Source organism: Cervus elaphus, chromosome 5, assembly GCF_910594005.1.
Source record: "Cervus elaphus chromosome 5, mCerEla1.1, whole genome shotgun sequence".
NCBI lineage: Eukaryota > Metazoa > Chordata > Mammalia > Artiodactyla > Cervidae > Cervus > Cervus elaphus.
In genome coordinates, this window is record NC_057819.1 from 14,246,044 (window position 1) to 14,263,997 (window position 17,954).

A 17,954-nucleotide genomic window follows, 5' to 3' on the forward strand; every position below is an offset into this window, starting at 1 on the left:
TCTGGCAGTACTTCATCTCATGTGCGTGCTCAGTCCCTTCAGTAGTGTCCAGCTCTTTGTGACCCTATGGACTGTAGCCCACCAGGCTCCTCTGTTCATGGGATTCTCCAGGAAAGAATATTGGAGTAGGTTGCCACACCCTCCTCCTGGGGATCTAAAAACCCAGGAATCAACCCACATCTCCTGTGTCTCCTGCATTACAGGTGGATTCTTTACCACTGAGCCACCACAGACACCCACTTCATCTCATCTTTTTCTTTTATCCTTTAGACATGGTTTCTTTTAGTTCGTTGGACATATTTAATACAGCTGATTTAAAATCTTTGTCTGGTAAGTCCAATGTCTTGGCTTCCAAAGGGACTGATTCCTGTGTCTGAGCCATATATCCTGATTTTTTCAACATCTTAATATTTTTTGTAGAAAACTGGACTTGTTAGTAATATAATATGGCAACTCCAGAGATCAAACTTTCTCCCCAGGGCTTTTGCTTTTTGTTGTTGTTACTATTTGTTTAGTGACTTTCCTGGACTTACTCTGTAAAGTCTTTAATCTTTATTGTGCTTAATCACTGAAATCTCTGCTCTGCTATCTTAGTGGTCAGTTTTTTTATTTAACAGAGATTTTCATAAATGCCTTGAACCAGTTAGTCTCCCAGTCTTTGCTGAAGGTTTATGTGTATTGGTTTATACTTTCCGTGCTGTGGCAGGCAGTTTATCTAATTGCTTTAATCTTCACTTGTGCTTGTACACAGCTCTTCAAGGTTAGCCAGAGTTGAGCTATAAGTGCCTTCTAAGGTATTTATGACCATACACACAGACTGGCATGTATGTAAGACCTTCCGGATTCCCAGGTTTATATCAGAGCTTTTCAAAGCCCCCTAGGGACAGTTGTCTTTTTCAGTTGTTTGATCAGCTTCTTTTAATCCCAAATGGTAGAACTGCCTTGGGTGACTGTGATGTTAAAAAAATGCCACTGATTGTTTTTGACAAATGCTATGGAGATAGAACTGGGAGAGCTCTGAGTCAGGTCAGATTAAGACAAGACCTAAGAATGGACCTTTTCAGCAAGCCACCAGACAGGTTGTATGGTGACAGTTCTCTGGGAATGGGACTTTTGAAGAGCTCTAAACCCATTTGATCCCTCTAGCAGCTGCTAGAGGGGAGAAAAGTGGGGTTAGGGTAGGTAAGTTAAAACAAGGCAAAACTCATTGTTGTCACTGAAATTCAGTCATTAAAAAATAATCTTTAGATTGTTGTAAGCCTTTAATTTCCAGAGTCCTCAGAAAGTTCTTTTTGACAATTTTTTATAGGTCTCATTGCTTTTATGGAGAAGCAGGATTTCAGAGGCCCTTTCTCTTCCATTCTGAAAGTGCTCCCAGTTCAGTCAGTCAGTTCAGTTGCTCAGTCATGTCCGACTCTTTGTGACCCCATGGACTGCAGCATGCCAGGCCTCCCTGTCCATCGCCAACTCCCAGAGTTTACTCAAACTCATGTCCATTGAGTTGGTAATGCCATCCAATCATCTCATTCTCTGTCTTTCCCTTCTCCTACTGTCTTCAATCTTTCCCAGCAGCAGGATCTTTTCCAATGAGTCAGTTCTTCACATCAGGTGGCCAAAGTATTGGAGTTTCAGCTTCAGCATCAGTCCTTCCAATGAATATTCAGGACTGATTTCCTTTAGGATGGTCTGATTGGATCTCCTTGCAGTCCAAGGGACTCTCCAGAGTCTTATCCAACACCACCGTTCAAAAGCATCAATTCTTCTGCACTCAGCTTTCTTTATAGTCCAACTCTCACATCCATACAAGACTACTGGAAAAACCATAGCTTTGACTAGATGGACCTTTGTTGGCAAAGTAATGTCTCTGCTTTTTAAGCAGGTTCGTCATAACTTTTCTTCCAAGGAGCAAGTGTCTTTGAAGTTCATGGCTACAGTCACCATCTGCAGTGATTTTCGAGCCCCCAAAATTAAAGTCTGTCACTGTTTCACTGTTTCCCCATCTAGTTGTCATGAAGCAATAGGACCAGAGGCCATGATCTTAGTTTTCTGAATGTTGAGTTTTAAGCCAACTTTTCACTCTCCTCTTTCACTTTCATCAAGAGACTCTTTAGTTCTTCTTCGTTTTCTGCCTTAAGGGTGGTATCATCTGTATATCTGAGGTCATCAATATTCCTCCTGGCAATCTTAATTCCAGCTTGTACTTCATCCAGCCCAGGGTTTCTCATGATGTATTTTGCATATAAGTTAAATAAGCAGGGTGACAATATACAGCCTTGACGTACTCCTTTTCCTATTTGGAACCAGTCTGTTGTTCCATGTCCAGTTCTAACTGTTGCTTCCTGACCTGCATACAGATTTCTCAAGAGGAAGGTCAGGTGGTCTGGTATTTCCATCTCTTTCAGGATTTTCCACAATTTATTGTGATCCACACAGTCAAAGGCTTTGGTATAGTCAATAAAGCAGGAGTAGATGTTTTTCTGGAACTCTCTTGCTTTTTCAATGATCCAACGGAGGTTGGCAATTTGATCTCTAGTTCCTCTGCCTTTTCTGAAATCAACTTGAACATCTGGAAGTTCATGGTTCACGTACTGTTGAAGCCTGGCTTGGAGAATTTTGAGCATTACTTTACTAGCGTGTGAGATGAGTGCAATCGTGCGGTAGTTTAAGCATTCTTTGGCATTGCCTTTCTTTGGGATTGGAATGAAAATTGACATTTTCCAGTCCCGTGGCCACTGCTGAGTTTTCCACATTTGCTGGCATATTGAGTGCGGCACTTTCACAGCATCATCTTTTAGGATTTGAAATAGCTCAACTGGAATTCCTTCACCTCCACTAGCTTTGTTTGTAGTGATGCTTCCTAAGGCCCACTTGACTTCACATTCTAGGATGTCTGGCTCTAGGTTGGTCATCACACCATCGTGATTATCTGGGTCATGAAGATCTTTTTTGTACAGTTCTTCTGTGTATTCTTGCCATTTCTTCTTAATATCTTCTGCTTCTGTTAGGTCCATACCATTTCTGTCCTTTATTGTGCCCATCTTTGCATGAAATGTTCCCTTGGTATCTCTAATTTTCTTGAAGAGATCTCTAGACTTTCCCATTCTATTGTTTTGCTCTATTTCTTTTCATTGATCACTGAGGAGAGCTTTCTTATCTCTCCTTGCTATTCTTTGGAACTCTGCATTCAAATGGGTGTTTCTTTCCTTTTCTCCTTTGCCCTTCACTTCTCTTCTATTCAGAGTTATTTGTAAGGCCTCCTCAGACAATAATTTTTCCTTTTTGCATTTCTTTTTCTTGGGGATGGTCTTGACTCCTGCCTCCTATACAATGTCACAAACCTCCGTCCATAGTTCTTCAGGCACTCTATCAGATCTAATCCCTTGAATCTATTTGTCACTTCTACTGTATAATCATAAGGGATTTGATTTAGGTCATACCTGAATGGTCTAGTGGTTTTCCCTACTTTCTTCAATTTAAGTCTGAATTTGGCAATAAGGAGTTCATGGTCTGTGCCACAGTCCACTCCTGATCTTGTTTTTCCTGACTGTCTAGAGCTTCTCCATCTTTGGCTGCAAAGAATACAATCAATCTGATTTCGGTATTGACCATCTGGTGATGTCCATGTGTAGAGTCTTCTCTTGTGTTGTTGGAAGAGGGTGTTTGCTATGACCAGTGTATTCTCTTATATATAAAACCTGACAACCTGCTTTGTTCTCTTATGATTGCCTTTTTATATGAGACCAAATTTATTCATGTTAGCTGCTGAATAGTATTCTAATTTGTAAATGAAACACCACATATTAATCTACTCTCTTAGTAAGAGATGGTTATTGTTTTCCAAATTTTGTTCTTATCAATACTATAATAAACATCTTTGTGCATGTCTGATGAGAACTTCTCTAGGACATACATGTAGAAATGTATTTGCAGAGGCACAGTGTATATGTATCTTTAGTTTTATGTGATATTTCCACATTTCTAATCCACCAGCAATTGCCAACCCACCAGCAACAAATAAGAGTTCCAATTCCATCACATTCTTGTGAACATTTAAATCATCAGATTTTGTTCATTTTTGGTAATCTAATGGGTACTAAATGGTATACTAAATGGTATCTCATTGTTTCTTAATTTGTATTTGGATATTTTGTAATGTTAAGTCAAGGCTATGAAGCTATGAAGAAGATAGACACTCTTTCAGCCTGCTAAGCTGTAGAAAAGCCAATAGGAGTTAGTATTCCCAGTGATAAATGTATCTTTTAGCTATTCCCACTGAAGCCAGACCCTAACAGGCAGCTGCGGATCTTTTCCTGGTTGAGTTTCAGATGAGATCACAGCCCCAGCTGACCTCTTGACTGCAGTGAGGGATGGTAAGCAGAGAGCGGAGATAAGCCTTGCCTGGACTCTGGATCCACAAAAACTGTGAGATAGTAAATATGTGTTGTTTGAAGGCTCTAAGCTGTGGGAATATTACTAGGCAGCAATAGGTAACTGATATAGGAGACAAGGACAGATTGCCAAACTCTGAGGTTCTGTGGGTCTCCTTTACTGGATTTGGACTCCACCCCAGGAAAGAGCAGAGGGCCTGGGTCCCAAAGACCATCATCGGTTTACTTTCTGTCCCCTGCAGGCGAGGACGGTATCTATAATCTCAGTGCCCTGCTCAGTGTGTGGCATAGCATGTGTGATCCATCATTATGTGTCAAATTCTAAATTGATGAGTGAGCTCCAAGGCCCCCAGAGGATCAGGGAAACCCAGCTGCAAAACACGAAGAGCCAGGCCTGAAGACCCTCAGGCACAAGGTCAGAGTATAGCCCTGAAATAGGCCATTTTTCTCCTTTTATGAGGACCAACAAGAGAGCCTCATTGGAGTGTGAGCATTACCCAGACCATGACAGTGTGATCATGGGTCTTGAGGGAGGCTGAGGCATTAGGAGCAATGCAGGGTGGAGGTTAGTGCAAGGGCTCAGGCACTCATTGGATTTGGCCCCAAATCCTGACTCAGCCTGGCTCCCTTTCATTGCTAAGCCCTGTTTCTCATCTGTAAAATGGGTGCTCATAAAATGATGGTGCTCATCTTGCAGGTCTGTTGTGAGGATTCATGAACACACATAAAATTCATAGTAGTAGTAGTTTAGTTGCTCAGTTGTGTCTGACTCTTGCAACTCCACAGACTAGCCTGCCAGACTCCTCTGTCCATGGGATTCTCCAGGCAAGAATACTGGGTTGCCATTTCTTCCTCCAAAAGAATATGTGTGTGTGTGTGTGTGTGTGTGTGTGTGTGCATAAATATATATACACATATAGTGAGTTGAAGTGAAAGTCATTCAGTCATATCCAACTCTTTGTGATTTCATGGACTATACAGTCCATGGAATTCTCCAGGCTAGAATACTGGAGTGAGTAGCCTTTCCCTTTTCCAGGGGATCTTCCCAACTCAGGGATCAAACCCAGGTCTCCCGCACTGCAGGTGGATTGTTTACCAGCTGAGCCATAAGCACATAGAAAATAAATGCTTAGCTAACACATCTCTCGAGAAACACATTTGAATAGACCACCAATGTGCGAGGTGGCGAGCCCCAGGCCCCTAAAATTGTGTAGACTGGAGCCCAGTTTTCCTTTCACGGAGTCACAGGAAGCTGGCTCCACCCAACATAAGCCAAGGAGAGGAGGAAGCTTGGGGAGAACCCTGGGGAAGTTGGTGGTGGGGGGGGGCGGTGGGGGGGCGGTGATGCTATCTAAAAACACAGTGGTTTCTCTTTTCCTCTCTTAGGGAAGAACTGCTGCCCAGACCCAGAGAGTTACTGGAGACAGGACTAGTCTGACGCATAGACACAGTAGCAGTTGTGCAACGGAAATGACTGAGAAGCACAGTGAATGACCCCTCCCCCTCCCCTCCCCCGCTCCCACCCACAGGCCAGTGGCAGTACCAGAGATCTCCACCAATGAGTCTGCTCCCAAAGGTCCTGAGAAAAGTAATCTGTCACCTTACACTCATCCAACATCTCTTTAGCTCCTACTGCATACAGACTATTTTGGGAGCAACATCCACTCATGTTTGTCTGGTAATTTACAAGGTACCTGAGTAGCGAATTTGATCGTCATGATAATGCTATGAAGTAGGTATTTAAGATTCTCCCCATTTTGCAGAGGAAGAAACTGAGGCCCCATGAGGTTAAGGGTTAAGGGGCTTAATGCAAGTCAAGTATGTAGTAAGTAGCAGAGTCAGATCGGGCTCCAGAGTCAGTTGGGCCTGGCTCCAAGTTCTTGGTGTTTTGTTCATTTTTTTGTTTTGCTTTTTTCATCCCCGCTGCTCTCAAGAAGTTTACAGAAAACAGACAAGTTGGCTAATTAACAAAATGATCAGGGGCTTTTCAAACCTGGTGTCCTAGGAGTCCCCAGGGGGCTGAGAGGTGGGTGGCACTGGACCTCCGGCTCCCCAGACATGGCGACCAGATCTGCTCCCCATTTTTCTGTCTCTGGGGGTACAAGTGGTTCGATTTTCCAGGAAAGATGATAACCACAGGAAAACCAAATGAGAATTTTCTTGAACAACTATTGTGCATCAATACCTACTGAGCCTGGAGTGGCAGGGAGGGCCACTTCAGGGAGTGTAAGGGGAGCTTACAAAACAACCCACTTGTGAAAACTTGAAGAACAATAAAAAATTAAATAACGGCTCAATTTAGCAACAGACGAGCTGTCCCACAGCCGCGTCTGGTTCCCTAATTAATTGCTTCAGCAGTGACTTGGGTGGTCAAGGGAGTGTGAGGATCTGTTTAGCTGAGTAACCCAGCACCACCCATTATCAGCACAGAGAGCAGGAGCCTGGAGCCATGAAACCCCGTGCTGGGCAGGTTTGGACGGGAGGAGACACGAGGGAAGGCGCTCAGTGTGGGGTGGTTGAGCACCGAGGAGGCGCAGGGTTACAGCCAGAAGCCTGAGCAGAGGGCAGCACCACAGGCTTGTACAGCTCCACCATCACCGCAGCCTTGCCCCTGTTGACGAGGACTCATCCTTCAGAAAGCACCCCCGTGGGCCCCCTCGAATCCTCCTGCCACTTGCCAGCCCACTGGACAGTCAAGATCGTCCTGGTGGACAGAGATGATATGCTGGATGGTCCTGCAGGAGGGGTGCGATCCCCAGCCCTGCCTCCCTGGAACTCGAATATGTGGAGGAAACAACATCCAGCTTGTGGGGCTGCTTGGATGGTGAGCTGGATAGTGCACACAAACAGCCTGGCACCGTTAGCTGCTGGCACATGGCAAGTTCTCAGTGAGTGCTATTGGCTACTCTCCGCAGTTATCAATACGTTTAACATGGGCAGCCTGGGAACAGACTCGTCTTGGTTTTTATTCACTCGTTTAACAGGCATTTAATGGGCACTCACTCTGTGCCAGGCACTGCGCTGGGAGCCGAGGCCAGAGATGGAAAAGTTCATTTTCCTTAAGTAGCTCCTGGTCCACTGGGGAGGCAGAGGGCAGACAACCCCCATTCCGAGTAAGTATTAGAACGTCTGCCTGGGAACAAGGAGGCTAGTTCATGTTTATTGAGCATGTGCTGTGTGCCAGTTACGATGCACTTGATATGTATCATTATCTCATTTGATCTTTATGAGGTAGGGCTTGACTCTGCCTTTTCCAGAGGGGGTCGCTGAGGCTCTGAAAGGCTATGAAAGGCTATGACTTTAGCCCAAAGGCATGTGACCCACAGGTGGCATGAAGTCTGCACTATAACTTATTATTATAGCAGTCCCTGCTTTTGCATGGTTCTGATATGCAGGAACTTCAGCTACCAAGCTTTAAAAAATAGCTCTAGCCATCCCCACTCTCCAACACGGTTCAAATTTCACTGACCACAGTATATTGGGCTTCCCTGGTGGTTCAGACAGTAAAGAATCTGTCAGCAATGCAGAAGGCAAGGGTTCAATCCCTGGGTCAGGATGATCCCCTGGAGAAGGGCATGGCAACCCACTCCAGTATTCTTGCCTGGAGAATCCCATGGACAGAGGAGCCTGGAGGGCTATAGTCCATGGTGTCTCAAAGAGTCAGACACGACTGAGTGACTAACAACACTTAACTTAACATGGCATATTAAGTGTGAGTGATTGCACAAAGTACAAACTTCACTGCTGGCTCTTCAGTCTCCAGATCACTAGGTAAGTAACTGAAGTGCATCATGGCCCATGACCCGTGACGTCACTTCTTACTAGTCTGCTGGGGAGTCGTCACTGAGCATCTGCCATGCAGCCCACATGGTGACAGCTGAGTATGTAGCTGTGTTGCCTCCCTGCTCCCAGTGATAACCCATGTGACAGTTCACACAAATAGATGATAAAAAGAAAGGAATGGCCAACGAAGACGAAAGGGCAGTGCAGGAAAGAAATTAAAAAGCTAAGCTGCAAGTGAGATTTGAATCAAGCTTCAGAGGGGTTTGTCACTGGAGAACACCAAGGGTGAGGGTTCTCCAGAGAGACAGAAATTATAGGCTATATATTACATACATGGGCTTCCCTGATGGTGCTAGTGGTAAAAGAATCTGCCTGCCAAGGTGAGAGATGCAAGAGATGCAGGTTCAATCCCTGGGTTGGGAAGATCCCCTGGAGTAGGAAATGGCACCCCACTCCAGAATTCTTGCTTGGAAATTTCCATGGGCAGGGGAGCCTGGCGGGCTACAGTCCATGGGGCCGCAGAGTTGGATGACAGAGTGACTGAGCGTGCACACACACACACCATTACTACGCACAGATATGATATATTCTAGATAGATATAAAGAAGGATAGATGGAGAGGTGGATGGATGAATGGATGGATAGAAAGATAGGTAGGCAGGTAGATAGAGGAGGCTAGTAAGTACAAAATCTGCATGGTAGGCTGGCAAGTTGGAAACACAGTTGAAAATGCAGTTTGAGGCTAAAAGCCATCTGCTGGCATAATTCTCTCTTCCTCAAGGGAGGTCACTCTTCTTCTATTAAGGCCTTCAACTGATTGGATGAGGCCCACCCACATAAAGGAGGGTAATCTGCTTTACTCAAACCCCACCAGTTTAAATGTTAATTGCATCTGAAAAAACACCTTCACAGAAATATCCAGAATAACGTTTCATCAAATAATCTGGGTACGCTGGCCCAGCCAAATTAATATAAAATTAACCATGAGAGGATTACAGGCTTACAGAAAAAAACAGACGATCGTGGGAATATTGACACTGTCTCCATGTAAGAGGCTCTAGACCTGCTGCCAGAGGAAGACAGATTTAGTGACATAAATGAGGCAAGTGGCTGTGACGAAAAGGATGAAGACATCCCGAGGAAGTGAAGCCAGCAGGAACTCTGAGATATTTCACAACGTTCAAAGCAACAAAGGATAAAATGCTGGAAAAGGATCCAATCTTATAAAGGAAGATGACAATTTGCCAAGGCATATAAAAGATGCTCCCTCTGTATTATTAGTTAAACAACCAGAAGAAGGCAAGCACTGTTCAAACTATTCTTGATCATATTTACAGAAGGAAATAACCACACTTCAGTTCCAAATATTTCCAATGGTCTAAATTTAGGTATACTAAATACATGTTGAATACTAGAGTGGGTTGCCATTACCTTCTCCGAAGGATCTTCCTGACCCAGGAATCAAACCTGGGTCTCCTGAATTGCAGGCAGATTCTTTACCTTCTGAGCCACCAGGGACACCCCTAAATACATGTTTGTTTTGCTAGTTATTTGTTCATTTCCTTAAACATTTGTAACTGACAATAAGAGAGTATTCAGTGTTTTGGCAAAAAGAATATTAAAGGTCACCGAGTAATCTTTATTTTCTCACATTGATTTTTTTGAAGACCTTTTTGCACAATTTCAGCTTGCAGGTTCTTACAGTCTGTACGACCATGCAAAGTAAGGACTGTCTGCTTTATCTGTAGCGTCACTGTGATTATCATCATCAGCTCTACCAGGCAGGTCTGGCAGACATGCCAGGATGCCAGCCCAGGCATCAAGTTCCTTTGACACCTTTTTCTGACTCTGGACAGGGAGCCTCACGAAATCCCAGGCCGGCTCTGGCCAAGGCCTCTCATCCTCCCTCGGCAGGGGTTTCAGGATTCTCTACAGCCTCAGGCAGTTCCCAAGGAGGAGAATTCGGTTTACACACCAATAAAAATAACTCAGGGGGTGATAAACAGCCCCGTGTCTCCAGGGCAAGCCATTCTTACGCAACCTGCCTTGATTTCAAAAGCCCCACATGGCACCGGGAGGCAACTCAGACTGTGATGTACACCCTGGCTGACAGCATGGGGAAGGGACCCCCGTGGCCACAAGATCTGGGGACAAGTGACTTTGGCAGTGATATGGGGGTGGTTCATTCACAACAGAAGGTACACAGAAATAGCACATCGATTGACTGGTTTAAATACTGATATTTCTTTTTACTTTCTATTTTTGGTAAGGTATGTAAGCAGTGGATGGTCTTAGTAGAAAACCCAAAATACACATGGGCCAAAAGAGAAAGGAAAAAAAAAAATCAAAACCACTTATGGTCCAGTCACCAGAAAGCCCTGATCGAGTTTTCTAGAAGCTATGTACCAAGTGTGTATGGCGTAGAGTTTCAGACCACAGACTCTGGAGCCACTTTGTAAGTCTGTTGCATGGATGGAGGGCTTCCGGTTTTCTTCCCACTGCGAAAGAAGGCAAGAGGAAGCTGCTTGCGGTTAAGTCTTTGGGTACCTCCTTAATTGTTTCATCAAGATAAATTCTTGGGAGTGCAGCTTCAGTGTCAAAGATTATTCACATTTTGATGGACTTGTTCATCCACTCCCCACCCAGAAAGCTGTTTAAAATGGGCTACCTGGGGGCTTCCTCTGTAGTCGAGTGGTAAAGAATCCCCCTGCTAATACAGGGGACACGGGTTTGAGCCCTGGTCTGGGAAGATTCCACATGTCACAGAGCAATGAAGCCTGCGAACCGCAACGACTGAGCTTGCCTGCCCTAGAGCCTGTGCTTTGCAACAAGAGAAGCCACGGCAAAGAGAAGCCCTTGCATTACAAATACAGAGCAGGCCTCACTCACCACAAGGAGAGAAAGCCTGCACACAGCAATGAAGACCTGGTGCAACCAAAAATAAATAAATAAATAAATAAATATGTTAAAATGCGCTACCTGGACTTCTGCTGCAGTAGGGGTTGGCAGCCAAACCAACCGTCAGAGAAGGGAGGCCCAAAAAGGCTGAGTCTCCCATCCAGGGCACACGGTAATCGTCACCATTGGACTGTCGGCCCCCGAGGACAGGAATGGTGTCTGCCCTGCTCACTGCCGTGTCCCTGCTCTCCCAGTGACTGAAACAACTCAGAAGAAGAGACAGAATGTTCTGGAACCAACCGGAGTCCTGAGGACCCCACGTCATTCTGCTAACCATTTTCTTAGAGATACCATGCTGGATTCTTTGCACCATGCAGCCTTTGTTAAATTCTATAATGAATAAAATATTAGCCAACACACTTCAAAAGAAAAGGAGGGTGCCAGAAACCCCCCAGAAGGAGAACTCGGGAACAAAGCAAGCCCGCCATGAGAGGCAAAAATAAATAAATGCATCATCATTATTGTCGTTTGATTGACACATCTTGAATCATTTATGGCGAGCTCCACCTCTTTCTAATAATATGGAAATCGGGAACATGTTGCTTTCTGTCATGATTATGAGTGAGTTTCAGAGCATGTTTGAAGGTGAGGGAGGGATGGATGTAGGTGGTGACACAGCCATTAAGGTATGTGTAGATTTCAGCAGGCGACCACCATGGGCTTCCTGCAGTGTGGTGGCCTCTGATGTCAGTCAGAGAGCGAAATGTCTCCTGTCCTTGTCAAAATGATCATCCTGTCATCCAGTATTTAACAAGTACGCAGTATGCACTAGGCCCTGTGCTGAATGCCGAGGACTCTGCAGAATCCATTCTTCACTTCGCTGGGACGAAATGCTGCATGAACACCCACTCTGTGCTGGATGCCGTGCCAATGGAAAGTCAGCAGAAGAGTCTAGAGAGTGACACAGATGCACAAACAAGTAGCCACCTCTCCCACCTAAGTAGGGCTTATTCTTCTAAAACCAGGCTTCCTGGGCATTCACTCCTTTGATCCTTCCAGAAGTCCTAGTGGCCACAGGCTTGAGGATTCTTCTAGTCTCAAACTGATCCAGCTTGGGCTCCTGGCTCTGCCACTTACTGGGAAAAGTGACATACCCTTCTTAAGTCTCCGTTTCCTCATCTGTAAAACGGGGTGCTGCCAGATAAAACACGAGCTGCCTTGTTTGTGTAAGTACATCCCAGGCATTGCATGGGATGTACTTATACTAAAAATATTCACTGTTCCTCTGGAACTCCAAATGAACTGGGTGCTAGCTGTTTTTGTTTTTTGCTAAATCGTGCAGTCCTGGAAGGGGAGACAGTGATGGTGACCAATGGATGCCTCTCAAGGGCAGTTTACACTCCCAGTTCCTCCCAGATTGGGGATGGGGGAAGAGGCATATCGTTTCTATAAAGGGATTCTATGCATAGCACCAGTAGCATCCTTGAACAACTTCTCACTCTCCATCCCCAAACCTTCACATCAGGTGGACTCCTGGGTCCAGCAAAGTTATAGGTAGACATCAGTTTGCTGCTAAGAATCACAGACTCTGTCAGCTGAAAAGACCCTTAACGATTGCCAAATCCACCTGTCTGATTTTGCTGAGAGGGTCTGGAGAGGTTGGGTTATTTGCCTAAGGCTGGGGTCACAAACTCCACTGCCAAAGGGGTCAGCCAGGAGAAACAAATGGTGTCCAAGATGACGAGGAGGGTTGGGGAATGTGGCAAACTGGAGAGAAGGGGTCCCTCTAATGAGGCGACAGCAACAGCCTATTTCCCAGAGCTATAAGGGAACGGGTGCTCAGAGTGATGAACGCCTCTAAAATTCTCCAGAGTGCTCGCTTCAGCAGTGCATATACTAAAATTCTCCTGAGGAGCTGGAAATATGCATGTCTGTTTCATGTGAAATCTCTTGGTTTTGAAATGTTGGCACCTATTGGAAATTCTTAAGAACACTGGAAGGGCCAAGGAAAATATGTCAGCAGGCCAAACTGGGCCCTGGGGTTACCACGTGCAATCTCTGGCCTATGGCCCCAGGGGACATGGGAAGCACAGCCAGGCTTCCTGGGCCAAGGTCATTTTTGTCACGTCAGCAAAAGGCCACGACTCAAGAAGAGGGAGACAGGAGTGGAAATACCGGAGGAACGGCCAGCAGCTCCTACCCAGAGCCTCCAGTGTGAGTTAGAGTGGGAAATCTCAGGCACCAGTGTTATTTTGTTTTAATTGAGATGGAATTCACAGAACATAAAATGAACAATTGTGAAGTGTTCAGTTCAATGGTATTAAGTGCATTCAAAAGGTCGTGCAACCAACCTGATCTAGTTTCGAAATGTTTTGATCAACCCCAAAAGGAAATTCTGCACCTGTTAAGTGGTCACGCCCTCCCCATCGCCCCCCCACCCCCCAGCCCCTGGCAACCACTACTCTGCTCTCTATCTCTATGGATTTACCGACTCTGGGCATTTCAGATGGATGGACTCCTACAACATGGGCCTCTGGTGACTGGCTCCTTCCGCTCAGCATCATGCCTTCAAAGTTCTTCCATGTTGTAGCATGTGTCAGTGCTCCATTCCTTTTTATGGCTGAATAGTATTTCATTGTCTGGATGGACCACATTTTGCTTACCTCCCTGTTGATAGCTAACTGGGTATTTTCACCTTTCAGGTGTGGTGAACAATCTCAAGGCTCACTTTTTGAGGGGAGGTAACCCCACGCTGGTGTTCAGGGACACAGAGCCCCAGTGGACCCACTGTGTGCAGAAGCACAATGTCTAGGGCCCACGAAAATGTCTTCATTTCTTTGAAAATCAGAAGCAAAGAAACCTGACTTTAGGAGTTGAAGACAATGTTTTACTTTTGAATTTGGCCTGGATTATATTTGTCTTTATACCAAAGCAGTCATAAAATATAATTATGGAGGAAGGAACCCACAAAGGCAAAAGTGACTAAGGCACTCAAAAGTGGTCCTGCAGGGACACAGAACAATTAAGGACCTGGAATTAAAGAAACCGGAAGGGGACCCCTCGTTCTCCTCCAACTCGCCAGCCTTGTAGGTGTGCGCCCAGGGGCCAGGCTCTTTGTCCTGTCCAAATGTGGCATTCCTCACTGCCAAGACAGGGCCTGGCACCCAGTAGGTACTCACTAAATACTTTTTGAAAGAATTCATTAACCTAACACGAGTCACCAAGTTCTCTGCACCTTGATTTCCTCATCTGAGACATGGAAAAAATAATCTGGATCTCTAAGGGTGGCTGAGAGTGTGAGAAGGCTGTGCCCAGTGCCAGGAAGGGAGAAGGCCTTAAAGAATCCACTTCCTTCCCTTTGTTTTTTCTGGCAGGGTGGGGGCAGGGTGAAGTTGATAGCCTACTTACAAGAAGCAAATCTCCAACAAACCCGAGGTGCATTTGCTCTTGTCTCTCTGAGCAAATATATCAGGTATTTCGACATCTTGGCTAAAGATCCCAGGGTCTTGGGAGTGGGGGTGATTAGCAGGCAAAACCACAAAGAAAACGTCGAGGAAAACAATGCCAGAGAGAAACAAGTACTGACAGGGAAGGGCCAGTGAGGGAGTGAGTGAGAGTGTGTGTATGTGAGTGTCTGTAAATGCACTGTGTGTCCGTGTGAGAACTGTGTGTGCTTGTGAGCGCACGTGTGCGTGTGTACGCAAGCACATGTGTGTACACACATGGTGGGAAGAGGCAGTGGCAGGGAAGGGGAGGGAGGGAGAGAAGAGCCCTGTGATCACAGACACGGGAATTCTGCTTTGACTTTAGGTTGAGGCTGCACATTCCTGGGGCAGGCCTCCGTTGGGGTCTGAGAGCGGGAAATGACCATATCTGGTGTTTTGTCTTGATGAGAGGAAATTCTTTGCCCAGGGCAACAGCCCCCCTGGGGTGTGCCCTCCTCTGTGGGTGACTGGGAACTCAGAAGCCAGAGCTCGGGATCCTCTTCAAACCCAATTTGCATGAGAAATCAATGTGGTTTTATTTTGTTGTTGTTGTTGTTGTTCTTTTTCTTCAGGCCCTGAGATGCCAAGATCCTCAAGCAGATAATAATGATGCTTTTCAGACCAGGACTTCAAACTGCTTAGCTGTGATTAGCCTTCTTTTTAAACACAGGAAAACTGGGGTGATGTGAAGGAATCCACTGACAGGTCAAAGGGAGGCTCAAGGAAGCCTTGGCCCCACGCTGGGCCCCACTTACCTGGGGGCAAGGAGGCCCTGCTGGCTTCTGGACAGAAGTGAATTGAGTCTCTTATTGATGTCTCCAGGGCCAAGTCCTGTGAGCCAAGGAGGCGGGTTGCAAGATCAATTCTGGAAGGCCCTTCTATGGTCAGCTTTGTCCAGAGGCATCCGTGTGTTACGGAGTAAGAGAGGCGGCTTACTCGTTGGAATAAGGTTTGAGTCCTGTGACAGGAACCTCAGTTTTCTCATCTGTGAAATGGGGATAGTGCCCTTTGGCACAGGGCTCATTAAGGACTAATTAGATGTGGCAGAGTGTAGCGCAGTATATGGCACAGACCCAAGCAGTAGTAATCATAAGAGTCATAATCCCACCATCGTCATCATCATCTCCCTGTGAAAAGACTACTTCCCAAGCAGTGGAGATCCCAAGAATCTCAAAGATTCGAGGGGGCGAAGAAAACTCACCCCACACTCCTGGACCCTCCAGGCCACTGCAGCTAAGGGAGGAGAGCAACTCCATAGAAACAGTGACAAGATTTCCTGGTAAGAGCTCACTGTCTCCTGGATTCCTGGGGAGCCTTGGAGATGTGGGCGGAAGAGGTTCTGAGAACCCCTGTATCAAAAATGTCTGACTTCAATATAGAACTTTTTAAAAAATTAATTAATTACTGGTTTGGGGGGGCGGGTTTTGGCCACATCACATGGCTTGTGAGATCTTAGTTTCTCAGCCAGGGATCAAAGCTGGGCCCTCAGCAGTGAAAGCTCAGAGTCCTAACCACTGGACTGCCAGGGAATTTCCAAGATGGAACTTTCAAAAATTTACTCTCTAAAGGATCTGGACTAAGACTGTGTGTCTGCAGACCCCGAAATTGATGATCGGCTTGATGGGAGCAGGTATCCTGGAAAGGAGCTGAGTTTGGAGGGAAACCCAGAGTTCTATAGACCTGAGTTCCAATACCCCCTCTGCTGAATCTCAGCTGTGTGGGTCTGAATAAATGATGCTGCAGTAATACATCCTTTTGGGATGACAAATATCAGGCTGTAGGCCTATAGTAAGAGGCCCAAAATGGCAGCTCTGTTGGTTGGATCAATGCAATCAGTAAATGGACTGGTTTGAGATGATTGAAATGATAATGGTGAGTCAGAGGGTTGTTCAGTCCTCAGATGCTTACAAAGAACCACCTATGTGCCACATCCTGGGAAACAGGACTGGGCCACTGTCTAGGAGAGGATTCCAGGAATGGTGGTAACGGATGTAGTCTGTTCACCATGTCCAAGCAGAGGCTGACATATCCCTCTCCGGTGCTTCCCTGGTAAGATGGGCCTCTGGGGAGAGTAGACCCAACTCCAGAGTCTTAGAACTACTGTGGTGGTCCCCGGAGACACGGGGTGACAGGGGAGGGCTTTCTGATCCCAGATGAACAAACAAGAATAGAAGAAAAACCTTGCCGAGTTGTCAAGTTGGGAGGGTGTCCCTGACAGTTGAACCTAGTCTTGGAAGACTGAGGTGCAGCCTGGTTCCTCGGGAGCCTCTCTGAGGTAAGATGACTCGCCCAGCATCACACCAGAATGGCACAAGGGCCTCTGGGCCACCAGCTACCAGTTAAGAAGTCCCCAGGGGGCTGTTTCCTGACAGAAATGGGCCTCCCTGCTCTTACGTTCAACCTGCAGCTGCAGAGGCCCACAGGATTGCTTGAGGAAGGTTTCTGAGGAAAAGGAAGGGGGAAGGGAAGGGGCTGGTCATTTGGCCTTGGGTCTCTGGGCCCACTAAAGGTTCTCATGGGTTTCTCTCTGGTCAAGGGTCAGGAAGCACCCTGGTCTTACAGCTCCCTAGGTGTGGTCCTGGCAGAGAGATGAGTGGGGATGAAGTCAGGACAGTGGAGGACAGGGGGTGGGGGCCGCCTTCCCCGCCTCTCCCAGTAAGGATGTGTCTTCTGACAGGAAGCTGCCCAGGACGTGGTATCTGGCTGGAGCCGTGGTCTAACAGCTGTGTGGGCATTATAAATCTCTCTCTTGGAGATGAGGCTCTAAGGCTCTCGATGGATCCTGCTAATGGTAAATCTGTCAGTGCCCACAGCACGAGACCTGGACTCAGAGCATCAAGGTGAGACTGTCTGCTTCCCTCAAGTCTGTTCATTGCACCTGCTGTCTATTTCTCTCCAAACGTGGAGGGCTGTCACCTTCTTCACTGAAAGCGTCAAGGGAGTTTTAACTGCAAGGTAGACTGTGCTTCAGGTCCAACTGAAATGCCTCTGAAGCCAAAGTTTCACCTGAAAACTTTCTGCCAGAAGGGGCCCTTCTTCTTCAAGACCCTGGGTGATTTGGGTGAGTTTAGGCTAGACAGTGTCCCTTGGGTATTGTGGAGGTTTGTGTGGTTTTTATTGTTTGCTTTTTTGGTGCAGCCTAGCTTTAAAACTTCACTTTCAAAAAAAAAAAAAAAAGTGGTCATTAGCCTTATTTTGATTTAGAGGATGGGAAATCAAAAGTTCAGACCCCTGATTTATCACCTCCTAGATGTATGACTTTGAACAATCCCTTCATCTCTCTTAGATTGCTCATTGTAGAAAGATGATGATAAAGTCTTATCGGTTGGATACAAGGATGAAATGAGATACTCCATCAATCAGAGCTTTAGTTGGAAACATCCAGTGTTACTGCTGATAA

General features: G+C 46.1%; 2 long non-coding RNA genes across 2 annotated transcripts in view; one reads left to right on the forward strand and one right to left on the reverse strand.

Moving 5' to 3' along the window:
* The window catches only part of LOC122693854, a 115,294-nt gene that overhangs the window by 85,498 nt on the left and 11,842 nt on the right, over window positions 1–17,954 (reverse strand). The window lies entirely within an intron of this gene.
* On the forward strand, window positions 14,460–17,581 carry LOC122693855. Its single transcript, XR_006341042.1, has 3 exons — window positions 14,460–14,541; window positions 15,127–15,833; window positions 17,232–17,581. It is a non-coding gene; the product is annotated as an uncharacterized LOC122693855 (long non-coding RNA).